Genomic DNA, 15526 nt, shown 5'->3' with positions numbered 1-15526 from the left:
TATCAGCTATCAGTGTCTTCCCGTCGCATCAGCCCCCTTAATAGGTGAATCAAGAAATAAGTAGTATTAATGTTTATGGCGCTTTTCCTCATATGTCAGAAGCTGAAGATCAAGGCATATCAGAAAGGAGATGTAAATATTTTCAACACATAACCGGCAAAACCTTACAGATTTCACTGAAGCCTTGACCTTTAATCAATTTTCTTGATAGTTTGACAGAGATATTTTAGTTTCTTGGGAGATAGACAACAGTAGTTTTTTCTTCATACGAATGAAATTGTATGAATAATGAATTATTGAACATGTTAACACACATGTCAAACCACTACGTCAAAAAAGGCTTTCATTTTATAATAAAAAAATGCAGTCAAATAAGGCAGATGAAGCCTATTCTTACTTGCCTAAAATTATATAGATAAGTTTTAAATATGTTATAGCAGCCTTTGAAAACAAACTGATGTGTATAATACGTCGTACCACGTGACTACGTCAAAAAAGACTTTGATTTTATAATCAGACGGATAGAGATATAATACTTATAAAAATTTAATTTATATAAAATTATATGCAGTTACGAACTAGATTTCTAAACAGCTAAAAATAGATTCATAGAACACAAAAACTATATGAATACCACCATGCAGTTACGAACTAGATTTCTAAACAGCTAAAAATAGATTCATAGAACACAAAAACTATATGAATACCACTAAGTGCAAAATAAAAACGACCATAAAACGCTATTCTACATCTAGTACTATCTAGCCAGTCTGACAATAAGTAAGGAGCATGTTCTTTAAGATTAATATATTGTTGAGGAGGTAAAACCCATCTTCCCATACTGACAAGTTCAGCAATATAACAACGGACATGTACTTTGGAAGCTAAATTATATAATAATAGCTCCCATATATAGCGTTTAACGTCTTGGGAGTAGCAAGGTACAGCTTGCCCTACTGAAGCCGTTCGGTATACAAGGAAGGTAATGTGGCTAGCACTACGCTTCAACCGCCTATTATTACCTCAGGATTGTGAATCCCAAGTACTCATTTAAGGCTGAGTCGACCTAGGTACCCAAACTGTTTTTATTTTAATAAAAATAGTCGGCTGATGAAATGCCGGGTGTGGGAATCGAACCCACACCTTGAGATTGGTAGACGAGAGCCTGTACCTCTACGCCACCGGGCACCTCGGAGCTAAATTACCTCAAAGCACCTGGAAGCTAAATTAAATGTACTAAATATTGAGCAGTTTAATATTCAGCAATTACAGAAGGAATGTAATTTTTACCTCTTATTCGCATGTAACATAAGTTAGACATCACGTGTCACATAGAAAGTATTAATCTAGAACAAAAGAAGACTTTCCCACAAAAACGACAGTACATTATTTTTTAAAACATAACCAAATATAATTAGGTATGTATTTGTAATATGATACTATAACCTAACAACCTCTAAAACACCTGAAATGTAGTTTTATATTTTAAATAAAAAATAGATAAATTATAAAGGGCAAGGGGAAAAATAACACACTAAAGATCTTAATTTTATTTCTTAAATATTTTTGATACCATAGAGTATCTGCAATGTACCTCCTTCTCAATGTTATATACCTATAAACTGTACAGGATCAGTCAACGATAAAGTTCATTATGTTGTTTGGTTTGAAAACTACGAGAAAATTTTAAATAGAAAAGGTTTAGATGTTAAGACATGTTAGATACAAGGTGCTTGAAAGAAGAATGGCAGGTATAACATATGTTTTCTTTAATGCAGCACCCTATTTTTTATTTCATTTTATTTTTAAAAAAATATTAGATTTCAATATGATAAAAAATGTCAATGACGCTATTGTTTCTGAAGTTGGATTCAGGTAGTAGACTTTTAGAAGGATTAAAAAAATGTGTGTAAAGATACTTCAGTTAGATGATACAGGTTTAGAAAAATTAAGTTAAATTAAAAAATTACAGTGAGTAAAGCGCATAATATATCATTTAGATATCTATATAAGATATGAATATATTGACAAACTAACACTGAATTATTTCTTATACCTGTTTAGCAATATACAAATAAACGATATTACGATACTAACCGTACTATCGATTATATAAAATTCCGTTAATATTAATTATTTTTTATATTACACATTGCAGTACCTGCTATAGAGAAACATCTAGGCTTTTAGATAATTTTTAGAGCTTTTAATTAACTTGTAATTAGGAACTTCGTCGACGTCAAAACTTCAAGTGGTTTGGTTTGGTATAAACACAAATATCTTCTATATGGGTCTCTAGGAATATATTGATGCATTATAAATCTAAAACAAATATAAATATAAATTAATTCACCTATTAGTATATATCTGAGAATATTATGGACAATATAGGATGGCACCAAAAAAAAATATTTTCTTTTTAGTTATCGTGAAAATATAATTCAGAATGATGAAAAAAAATTCTGGTAAAGTTTGAGCTTTTAATTTTAATATTAAGAGGTGCCCTCTCGTGATTTTCTTTTTCCCATTTAAATAACATGGGGAAGCAATTTTTTTTAAATTTTATTGCGGTCTAACAAATCAGCGTTTTGTAAAAATCAGTACCTATTGTTGTAGGAAATTGAACGGTCTTCAAAAAGGCTCTGATATGAATTTTCATTTAATCGACTCATTTGAAAGTTATTGAAGGTTCAAGTTCAACTTCAAATCATATATGATAACTTTTACTAATTATTAACTAACCTCAATTTTTTATATTTTATCTAAATAATGGCTCAAAAACATAAAATATGTTTTATAATTATTCATTATTCATAATTATCCATTATTTCGTGATAAAATCTGAAAAATCGTGGAAGGTATCATATCCGATTTGAAGTTGAACTTTAACCTTCAATTACTCACAAACCAGTCGATTAAATGCAAATTCATATTAGACATTTTTTGAATACCGTTCAATTTTCTACAAGAATATGTATTCATTTTTACAAAACGCTGATTTGCTAGAACGAAAATAAAATTCCATAGAAAAAAAAAATGTTTCCCCGTGTTAATTTCCAAATCATGATGAGGCACCTCTTAATATCAATATTAAAAGCTCAAACTTTGCCAGAATTTTTTTTTTCAAAAAAATATATATATTTTTTTTTGGTGCACCCTAATGGACAACAAAAAGATCCACAGTTGAATCAAATTTACTTCATGTTAAATATAATTCGCACACCAACAACCAACTTGGTGATCCAATTCATTAACATTTACGCTAAAATGCATAACGAAAGATAATACAATATATACAGGGTCCGGCAATAGTGCGTCGGGCTCCGAGGGCTACGAGAGAAAAATCATTGGGTGGCTTTGATAAAAATTTACTGTGGAAAATGCCATATGAAATATAAAACCGCGAATTAATATAAATTAATAAAGTTAAAAATTTTGAAATACTCTAAATACAAAAAATGTTCATTTTTTAATTCTCCATCTATTAAAAAAATAACCTATAGTGTGTTCCATTTGAAAAAACGGAGAAAAATTATTTTATATTTTAGGAAGTTTGCCATAGAATTTTGAACATCCTGTTTGATTTACGATTACCATATTTATAGCAAAGTTAAGTGCAGACCATCTAAAGTAAATACCTAATATAGTTTTGATTTCAGGAAAGGTCTTGTATTTTTAATAATTTTTTTAAGGCTGAAAAATATATATTTTTTATTTATTTGTTAATATCTCTGAAACTATTAAAATAAATTTACTCATATCTTAGGATTATGTAAAGTGATCTGAAAGGAAGCCAAAAATGTAATAATATATAGGGTGTTCCATTAAAAAAAATCATCCCGATTCGTTCACACTTTTTTGAGCCGCTCTATATAGAAGTTAAATTATTTTCCTGAAATACATCCTATATACTTTAGGCTTGCACTTAAATAAAATTCCCATTTTTTTTATTCTTGGAGCTACAGATGCCCGACGCACTATTGCCGGACCCTGTATATCAAAAGTTATAAGCCAAATATATATGATATTAAAAAGTATAACACCGTTAAATGGTAAATGGTTAAAAATTTTAAAACACTTTAAATACGAAAAATGTTTTATTTTTTAATTCTCCATCTAACAAAAAATAATAAATAAAAAAAAACAATTATACAAAAATTATTTTATATTTTAGTATGTTTGGCATGGGATTTTGAACACCCTGTATGATTTGAGATTACGATATTTATAAAAAATAAGCACAAACTAAATATAGTAAGTACCTAATATAGTTTTAATTTCAGGTAATTTCTTATATTTTTAATAATTAAAAAAAGGCTAAAAATATATTTCTTTCTCTTTATTAAACTTTATTTATATTCTGAAGTCAATAAAAACTTAATATCCTAGGACTATGTAAAGTGATTAAGAAGGAAGCAACAAATGCAATAATATGGAGGGTATTCCAATTAAAAAGATACCCTGTAGAAATAAAAATATTTTTCTGAAGTAGGCTCTAGCACACTGATGGCGAACCTGACACGCCTGTCAATGCTGACACGCGACCTGATTTTTGATGACACGCATCTTTAAAGATAAGTATTTCATAATAATTATAGCTGATACGTGCCCACTTTGCCGTGCATAAAAATTTGAAACGATATATTTTTTTATGAATCTTGCAATGTTGGAATACAGTGTGAGTCTTTAAAGTGGAATAAATTCGTTATATCAAACACAGAACTTAAACAAAATGCTTGACCCTGTCAATTATTCTTATAAGTTGCTCATATTTTTACATAAAAAAATATTTCTACACAAAGCAGATATTTCTTTTATGTAGAAATCTTTCTAAAAATAGGATCGGGGAATAAAATTGCCAGATTTGAAATAAGCTCCTTCTAAATACTGCAAGTAAGTCTGGCCATTTAGATTACGATTGATATTACTACTGATTAATATTAATAACATTTTGTCACCAATAACGCCCACCTAAACGTTGAAGTCATTTCTCTGGCTATTGAGTATTGAGGGGTGTCTCACTTGGGTAAAAAATGTACATGTATTGCCAAAATATAATTTTACTTCCAAGCGACTGCCAATGACTGCGAAGAAACTGCCTGTCTGCCATATACAGGGTGGTCCGAACTGCATTCCGGAAACTTCGGCAGCATATTCTGCAGATAAAAATAAGGCAAAAAGTTAGTATAAATGTATGTCCTAAAATGCTTAGTTTACGGAAATACAGTGTGTAGAAATTTCATTTTTATTTCGATTTTTTTCCAAATAATTTCTGAAGTAACGTCAATATTTGGATAAAAGTTATTGTCTGGGAGTTTTTTGACATGAGAAATTTGATTTTGATGTCAATATGACTCCCATTTGTAATAACTTTTCGTCAGTACCTGTATAAAACTAATGCGTGAAAAAATATACATTTCCGTGAGTTTTTACGTAAAAAATGTACCTTGATAAAAATCGCTACAAGTAACCGTTCTCAAGATATTTAGAATGGAAATAGTCAATACGTGTCATTATTGATATAATAAATTCGCTAAATTTTTATTTTTTTTAATTAATAATAAATTTTTCTGCGAAGAAATGATGACAAAAGAGTTTCTGTTGAACTTTTGGCAGAAACACATTTCAAATTTATGATTTCAGTCTAATAACTATTTAGTCAACATGTTTAATTTGTGTTAAGAATATAATTTCGATTCCAAATATCTCGAGGACCATTACTCGTTGCGATTTTTTCCAAAAGAACTTTTTTACGTCTAAAATGTCGTAAATGTATATTTTTTACTCAGTAGTCTTATACAAGTACGGACGAAAAGTTATTACTCTTCAAACCAGTTAAAAATATGTAGGTGGCGCCTTCTACAAGTAGGAGTCATATTGACATCAAAATCAAATTTCTCATGTCAGAAAACTCCCAGACACCAATTTTCATCCAAATATTTACGTTACTTCATAAATTATTTGGAAAAAATCGAAATAAAAATGAAATTTCTACACCCTGTATCTCTGAAACTAAGCATTTTAGGACATACATTTATACGAACGTTTTTACTTATTTTTATCTCTAGAATATGCTGCTGAAGTTTCCGGAATACAGCTCGGGCCACCCTGTATATTCCCGCTCAAACGTTGAAATTATTTCTGTGGGTACTGCGTATACGTCGCCCTCAATCAGTGTTCGCGATCATCTTCAGTTCATTCCTGTATAATCTGCAATTTATACGGATGAAATTTTGAATGCTTAAGTATCCATATTACTGACACATTTTTACTAATTTTATTTTCTATTGAAATTTATTGGGTCGGGTCGTCTAGTTATTATAATGTTTTTGAAAGTTCAACACAACAGTGAGTTTAATACTGAGTTTAACATTTTCGCAATATGCAGTTCTTGCTTAATTTCTAATTTTCGTACACGATATTTTCTCTAAATTTCTGATTTTTTCAATTTGCCCCCGTATCCTATGAGTATTAAAATATCGATTTGATGAGAAGCTATCTCTTCTAACTTCACACTATTAAAATTATTAATGTAACAGTACATAGGGTTCCCAACCGTCCCGGTTTAACTGGGATTAACCAGGAATCAGAAAGTTTGTCCCGGCGAAAATTTCGCCTTGGCCGGGACCAAAAAAATCACATTTACATATAATATATTTGAATTTCTAATATTTAATGTTTTGTTTCAATTATTTAAAAAATTAAAAATAATTGTCCCGGAATCGCCGATGCTCAAGTTGGGAACCCTAACGGTTCAGCTAAATCCGACAAAAGAGTTATTGCAATTGGTCTCTTCGAATAAAGAAATAAAGTAGTCTAAAGTTCGATATTAACAATTTCGATGTTTTTTAGCGTAAATCAACCATATTTACCATCAATCAAAAATATTGTTGACGTATTTGATAGTTTTGACATTTTTATAAAATTTTACAATTTTTATAAATTTAAGTAATTACGTTTGTATTTACCTACTTATTTATAAAAATGTATTTTTTATCGCTTACCGTTATCATAGTAGAAGCCGTTATTATACTATCTAATTGAACTGGAATTAGTTTATTACACATCGTTCAGTAAAAATTGAAATGTTTCCTTTCTCCACGCTAATAACAAACTATCAAAACATCACTTAGATTTATATTTTGAAGTTTTAATGTCATTGCTTGTATTTTATATGGGGGCTACAAAAAGTTTTTCATAATTTTCCGAAAAATATTAAAAAATTATAATTTGGATGGGATTTGATCAAAATCCGTTCTTAGTGAGCGTGTATGTCCCGTAAGGGGTAACTATACTAATTTTCAGCTCAATATTTCGTGTAGTTTTGGTGATAAACAAATAGGTGACAAAATATTAAACCAATTAACTTACAAAATTTATAAATATTTATATTTTTTTAGGTTTTACTTTTGAGATGTGTAACGCGCCACTAAAAGTATGTTTCGATTTTTCAAAATTTTGACACACCCAGCTCAAAAGCTTCGCCATCACTGTCGTAGTACATACTATAGGTATTCCCGTAAAGAAAATGCCTAAGTTTATTATTATAGGAGGTAAAGAAGCTAGACGGCACTTTACTGTTGACTGACAGACCCTGTATGTGATGTATGTATAGACTATATGGATATTTTGCCTTAATAAAGACGATTATAATAATCATTATTTACTAACTACAAAATTCCGGTTATTTTACTAAATTTAAAAATTATTTATTGCTATACCTGTTAGCGTATATTTTCTTGATACTTTAAGTTGTTCTGTAATTTGTATGTTTTATTAACTATTTTCCAAATAACAGAGATATCTTCTTTTGGGGTTCTATCTGCTGCGCAGCCTACGACACCTAAAACAAATATAAATATAAATTAACTAGCGTGTACCAGCGACTTCGTTCGCGTCGATTAATCATTTGTAATGGTGATGGTAAAGCAAAGCAAGAATTTCCATTAACATACAAACTGGATAAAATTTTCTCACATTTATGTCAGTATGAGAAAAAGTAATATGGCGATATTATTATATAACTTGGTAATATTTGAGGGGTAGTTTCATCTCGTTGGAATTTGATTTTCGAAAAATCCGTTTGCCAAAAATAAGCTTTTTAGGTCAAGCAGTTTAAGCAGAATCGTGGTTAAGAAATTACCCAACTTCCTGAAAAACACCCTGTATGATTTTTTAAAAAATTTCAAATTATGTAAAAAAACCAAATAAATTATGCTTGTCCAAGCGTTTTTCCAAAAGACTAACCGTTTTTTAAATAACAAATATAGTAATATTTGAGGGGCGTTTTCTCACTCTTGGAATTTGAGACTCGAGAAACCCCTCCTTATCGAACATCTACACTCCACAGTCAATCCGTTTGCCAAAAATCAGCTTTAAACGTCAAGCAGTTTAAGCAGAATCGTGATTACTCAATGGTCATATTTTATGAAACACCCTGTATAAATTTATAAAAAATCTTAAAATATGTAACAAAATAAAATATACGTGTTTAAGAGTTTTTCCGAACAACTCTACGGTTTTTAAATAAAAAATATTTTAATACTTGAGGGATAGTTTCACCCCCTTAGAATTCGAGTTTCGAAAAATCCCTTCTTATCAAACCTCTATACCCTAAAGTCAATCTGTTTTAAAAAAATCAGCTTTTTACGTCAAGCGCTTTAAGCAGGATCGTGATTAATCAATGACCAGATTTTTCGAAACACCCTGTATACATTTTTAAAAAATCTTAAAATATGTAAAAAACCAAAATAAAATATACGTGTTTAAGCGTTTTTTCGGAAACATGACCGTTTTTTAAATAAAAAATATTGTAATATTTGAGTGGTGGTTTCACCCTCTTGGAACTGGAATTTCGAAAAATTCCTTGTTATCGAACCTCTGTATGCCAAAATTGAGCTTCTTACGTTGAGTGGTTTGAGCAGGATCGTGATTAATCATTATGTCAGTCACTTAAGGATTTTATATATTAGTATAGATTCGTCGTTAAGTACTTATTAAATCGTTAAAAAATCCATGTAATTAAACGAAAAGAACATGTTTCAAACAAGGTTTTGTGTATTTTAAGTGTCATCGATATTTATAAATGTATTTGAACATCATGTAGCATTTAACTAAAATACTTTTTAGTATATCTGTTGATATACTATCTCATAAAACATTATTTCTAACCATTAGAAATAGTTGTAGTAGTTTTAGGAATTTTTTTAGGAAGTTTAGTATAAATAGTTTTATAGTTTTAGTAGTTTTTTTTTATAATTTATAAAAGAAAACATTATGACTTTATTTCTGAATCTGAAAATAAAAAAGGGTGTTTCATCTAAAAATATTTCATGTGTCACATTTTTTTATGCATCCTGTATAATACAGTTGCAGTTGGAACCTAATGGGTAACAACAGAAAAATTGAGCATTATTATAGGCACCCGATTGTCGTTTAGAACCAAAACAAAATCAGAGAAGCGAGGGAAAATTACTTGCGCGTTACAATAAAACTACCGAGACTAAAGAAATAGGAACAGAGAACTAGAAGGAATGGACCATTATTCTCTGTTCAAGTTGTCTTTACATTTATTTATTTTGATGCTTCCATAATCCATAAGGATCTAATTGCCTGTAATTTAAGAACACAATGTTTAAATTTAAATTATCAACTACTCAAAATTTAATACTCGCTCTAATTTTTTTTGACTCTTTTGGGATCTAGATTCGGGAAAAACGTTGATAAGTTTTCATTTGGTTTTTCATTGTCTTTATTTGTTTTTAAAAAAAAACAAACGTTTCGGCTAACACAATAGCCTTCATCAGTGTTGGGTCTATAACAAAGTACAATTTCAATTTACTTGTCACAAAAATCTAATAATTATTAACATATACATATACATTGATCTGTATCAATAATAGGTCTGTTCGTTTTCCTGTTATTATCGATTCTGAATCGTCCTAGAACGCTCCAGCGCATGCGCAAATGAAATAATGTCTTCATATTTCCTTCTGCGCATACGCATCACAATTCTAGGACGGTTCAGAATCGGTAATAACAGGAAAACAAAAAAAGCTAATATGTTGAACCCCTCCCCCACTCCCAGATCTTCAGAATAAATAAATATAAAGACAATATGCACAGAGATTATCGTTCCATCTCTTCTAGTTTTGTATTCTTATTGCTAGTCCAGTTAAATTTATTGTCCCGCTCGTTTCGCTGAATTTGTCAGATTTGGTAGTAATAGATACATATAGGGTGCCTATACAGGGTGAGTCTTAAATAGGTGCAAATATTTTTAGGGGTAGTATATTTCGAGCCCAGAAACATGATTATGGGTTTTTTTCAAAAAAAAAAAATATATATACAGGGTTGTTCACCACATACGACACGGAATATTGTAGCTAAACGATTAGATTTTTACAAATTGTAAGTTTTGGGTTCGTTGAAGGACTATTAGAGCTACAATTTAAAAACATTTTTACAAGTTAGAGAGTGTCCCAAATTAAAACAATATCAAAGTTGTATTTTTTTAAATGGAACACCCTGTATATTATTACATTTTTAGTTTCTACGATTAAAATAAAGGTAAATTCGATTAAGGTTTATTACACTTAAACCTTACCGTTTTTGAAATATTTTCAATTTTGTGAAATTGCAGTATAAATTTTAAGGCTTCATTTCTCCGAGGGTATCAAAGTTTTTAATACTAAATATTTACTGAAGTTTATTTATTGATCAGTTATTGTGTTGCAATAATAAAAATGTTACTACCTTATACCGAGTGTCTAAATATTTATTTTAAATAATTATTAGCTTTAAACGGCAATAACTTGTTTAATTTAAATGGAACACCCTGTATATTTTATGAGAATCAGATGCACAATTTAATTGTCTATCAAATTGTATTATACCATTTTTTACCTATCTCTTCACGCTTCCGTAGAAAATGCATTTTCTTGTAATTTAGAACTCATTTATTTTATTACCCATGGAATACTGACATTTTAGATTATTTTTAAAGATGTACCAAATTTTTAAAGAGTACAGATACTAATATTGTCATTACAGTTCGTTTATTTCATTAAAAAATAAAAAAAACTGTTTCAATATTTGTTAAAGAGAACCAATTAATATGATTCCAGTATTCAAACTACATTAATCGATTGTTTGCGTTGATTAATAATAATTGCTCCAAATACTAAAAAACTGAATTATTTATGTGTATTAGACAGTGTGGTAAAAAAACTAACACCCTAAAAATGATATTTCATTTTTTGACAAATGCTTATTTATAACAACAGAGACATTCATTTTCATAACTTATTATTATATTGATTTCTGATTCAAATCCACATTTATTTAGAATAATTTATTAACGAACACAATTAAATATGTAATTAATTAGTATTTGGGCGGAAATACTGGTGGTATATTTAATTAATGGTATGGTACTCTTTTATAAAGATCTAAATAGTTTTCTTTTTGCATACAAATGGGCTAGTAATATCATCGTTTTACTAAAAACGATAATATTACTAGCCTGTAATGAGGTCTAAATTATAAGAAAATGCATTTTCTACGAAAACTTGAAGGGATAGGTAAAAAGTCGTATAATACAATTTGATAGACAATTAAATTGTGCATCTGATCCTTATAAAATATACAGGGTATTCCATTTAAATTAAACAAGTTATTGCCGTTTAAAGCTAGTAATTATTAAAAATAAATTTTTAGACACTCTGTATAAGGTAGTATAATTTTTATTATTGCAGCACAATAACTGATCAATAAATAAACTTCAGTAAATATTTAGTATTAAAAACTTTGATACCCTCGGAGAAATGAAGCCGTAAAATTTATAGTGCAATTTTACAAAATTCAAAATATTTCAAAAACGGTAAGGTTTAAGTGTAATAAACCTTAATCGAATTTACCTTTATTTTAATCGTAGAAACTAAAAATGTAATAATATACAGGGTGTTCCATTTAAAAAAATACAACTTTGATATTGTTTTAATTTGGGACACTCTCTAACTTGTAAAAATATTTTTAAATTGTAGCTCTAATAGTCCTCAACGAACCCAAAACTTACAATTTGTAAAAATCTAATCGTTTAGCTACAATACTCCGTGTCGTATGTGGTGAACAACCCTGTATATATATATATATATATATATATATATATATATATATATATATATATATATATATATATATATATATATATATATATCGAAATTTTGGAATTGTTTTTAGTTTTTATTTAAAAAACATAATTTCTTGATAATATGGCAACATAGCTAATAAATTAAATTTACAAGAAAGAAAACCCAGAAAAGAAGTGGTTCTCAAAATTTTGATAAATGAGGTCTAAATTATAAGAAAATGCATTTTCTACGAAAACTTGAAGGGATAGGTAAAAAATGGTATAATAATTAATTAATTTTTTAATTTGATAGACAATTAGGTAAATTATGCATCTGATTATCCTAAAATATACAGCCGTTTAAAACTAGAAATTATTTAAAATAAATTTTTAGACGCTCTGTATGAGGTAGTATTATTTTGATTATTGCAACACAATAACTGACCAATAAATAAACTTCAGTAAATATGTAGTATTAAAAACTTTGACAGCCTTGGAGAAATAAAGCCTTCAAATTTTTACTGCAATTTCACAAAATTGAAAATATTTCAAAAACGGTAAGGTTTAAGTGTGATAAACTTTAATCAAATTGACCTTTATTTTAATCGTAGAAACTAAAAATGTAATAATATACAGGGTGTTCCATTTAAAAAAAATACAACTTTGATCTCTTTGATTTATTTGGGAAAGACGTTTTAAATCTTGTGAAAACATTTTTAAATTGTAGCTCTAATAGTCCTTCAATGAACCCAAAACTAAAAAATTTGTAAAAATCTAATCGCTTAGCTACAATACTCCGTGTCGCATGAGGTGAACAACCCTGTATATTTTTTAAAAATTTACAATATCTAAGATCTATTAAAAATTCTAAAATAAACTTTAAATTGTTAACAGTTTTAGTTTAAGCAATGCTGAAAAAAAAATATTTTTAAACAATACATGTTTTTTATTGTTTAAAACAATTTGAATTCCAAAGTCGAAAATATGTTTAAAACACTTGTTTTATACTCTGTTTTAAACTATATCGTATTAATTCCATTATAAAAAACTTATGGTGCTTCTCCAAGTAGCAGTACAGAATTAATAGTTTTTAGACAACATATTAGGTTGAGGAGTGAGAATGGAAATTGATAAATTACAATAGAAAAATAACACTAATAAACTAACAATTATTATTTTTGATGAATATTATGTAGGACAGTGGTGTATTTTTTTAATTTTTAGTAAAAATACATTTTCCGACACGAAATTCAGGCTTTAGCAATTATAGCATTATTCATAATTTGGGCAGTTGATAATTTATATTAATTTGTTTCAATGCATAGGAACTGTGTCCACAAAACCCATTGGTTAAATGAAAAAAAAAATAGAAAAATTAATAAATAATAAAATCTAAAATTTGGTTTTCTATTATTCGTGAAATAATTTAGACGAAACAAACAAAAACGGAAAAGAAAAAAACAAGCAATTATTACGTAATTGCATGAAATGTGGAGCAATAACATGAAGAAAGTACAAAAAATATAAAATAAATATAGAGGGTGTTCCTTAACGAAATGCTAATATTTAAGTGTGTGATTCTTGGATCTATTCTAAGAGAAAAACTCATATGAATATATATCCTAAACATCTTAATTTTTAAGATAGAGGGTGATAAATTTTTCAAAAAAAGATATTTTTTTCATAATAACTCTGATTTTGTTACAGATATCTTTATGAAATTTGATACACGTTAGAAAAAAGTGGTATACCACTGACTTATCTCAAATTAAAAAATATTTTCAAGATTGCCATTCATTTCTAAACGTTTTTAATCTCTCCGACGCATAGTTTTTGCTTAAAAAAATAAAGTCAGTTGGAAGTCAGGAGAACTGATGTAGTTTGTATTAAAATGAAATTTTGGCAGCAAATGTAGGATTGAAAGCATTTTATAATATAGAGTTCTACAGGGTGTCTCGAAAAAAAAAGTTACATATCAAAGTTGTGTTTTTTGTGATTCCACACCCTATACAGGGAGCTACCAATTCGAGGTACGAGCATTGCTATCTCGGAAACCGTAATAGATACGTAACAAGATGGTTAAATTGGGGAAAAGTTGCTCCTTGGCATGTTCACCAAGATGCCATCAAAAAACTTTTAAAAATTTTAAGGATTGCTGAATTTTAAAAAAAAAAGGATTTTTTGGACGTATCAAGTGTGGCATATCATTGTACTCAGGAGGCCGAGTTCTTTCAAAACCTGAAATAAAAAATGCAGGTCCGTATTTACAAAAATTAAGTTGGCCTCTGTATCTCACAATATATCAGCTAATTTGAAAATTTAAAAATAAGAAAGAGCGAAAGAGCGAACGCGCGCGAGAGAGAGAAAGAGAGAGAGAGAGCATCTAGGACCATTTAGCAACCAATAAAAGGGAAAAATAAAGGTGAGTTTTATTAAAAAGTATATCATTAAAACGTAAGGTTGATATTGATGTATTTCAGGAAAATATTTTAACTTCTACAGGGTGGCTCAAAAAGGTGTGAGTGGATAGGGGTTATTTTTTTTAATGGAACACCCTGTATATTATTGCATTTTTGGCTTCCTTTCAGATCACTTTACATAATCCTAAGAGTAAATATATTTTGATAGTTTCAAAAGATTAATAAATAAATAAAAATATATATTTTTTAGTCTTTATTAAAAAAATATTAAGAATAGAAGAACTGTCCTGAAATCAAAACTATATTAGGTATTTACTTTAGATGGTCTGTACTTACTTCGCTATAAATATCGTAATCTTAAATCATACAGAATGTTCAAAATTCAGTGGTAAACTTTCTAATGTATAAAATATTTTTTCTTCGTTTTTTACAAGGAACACACTGTATATTATTTTTTTATTAGATGAAATTTTTTTTTTCAAAATCCAAACCAACTTCCATACCAAAGTTATATATTTTCTTATGGAGCCCCGGTATTTTATTGCATTTTTGGATTCTTGGCCCAAAAAAGGTATTTATTATTGCCAACCAACCAAACCAAATACCACACAATACTTTCCAGAATTAATTCTTGTGCTGAGTTTAAAGGCAGAGAAATAAACTTTACGGAAAAATGTTATTGCCTCCTTTATGCCAAATTTATACAGGGGTACCAAAAATTGCTGATCTTTTTTAAGATTTATTTTATAAAAAAACTTCGTGATTTCAAATGCAACACCCTGTATTTTTTTAAATAAATCGAAGCAGATTCAAATGCCCTTTCAAACTGTATTAGGGTTACCTAACCTATAGCACAGATTTTGAATAAAAAGCAATTTTTCAATAAAATGGCAATCAAGATGGCTGGTGTCGCCATGGCAATTTTCTAGTGACAGTAAGTATTTTCAGTACCGACATTAGTTTATGGACATTATTA

At 28.7% G+C, this 15526-nt stretch overlaps 1 long non-coding RNA gene across 2 annotated transcripts in view; it reads right to left on the bottom strand.

Moving 5' to 3' along the window:
- Positions 1-1591: 1591 nt before the first annotated feature.
- LOC115877001 overlaps positions 1592-15526 on the bottom strand; it is a 67921-nt gene continuing 53986 nt past the window's right edge. For both annotated transcript variants that reach the window (XR_004049256.1, XR_004049257.1), the window contains exons 2-4: positions 7722-7843; positions 2162-2322; positions 1592-1673 (exon numbers count right to left, since the gene is read on the bottom strand). This is a non-coding gene — a long non-coding RNA (uncharacterized LOC115877001). The remainder of the gene's footprint in view (positions 1674-2161; positions 2323-7721; positions 7844-15526) is intronic.

Source organism: Sitophilus oryzae, unplaced genomic scaffold, assembly GCF_002938485.1.
Source record: "Sitophilus oryzae breed Bouriz unplaced genomic scaffold, Soryzae_2.0 scaffold_1442_pilon_pilon, whole genome shotgun sequence".
NCBI lineage: Eukaryota > Metazoa > Arthropoda > Insecta > Coleoptera > Curculionidae > Sitophilus > Sitophilus oryzae.
The sequence above is the reverse complement of the archived record's forward strand: the minus strand, read 5'-3'. Positions and strand labels throughout refer to the sequence as shown.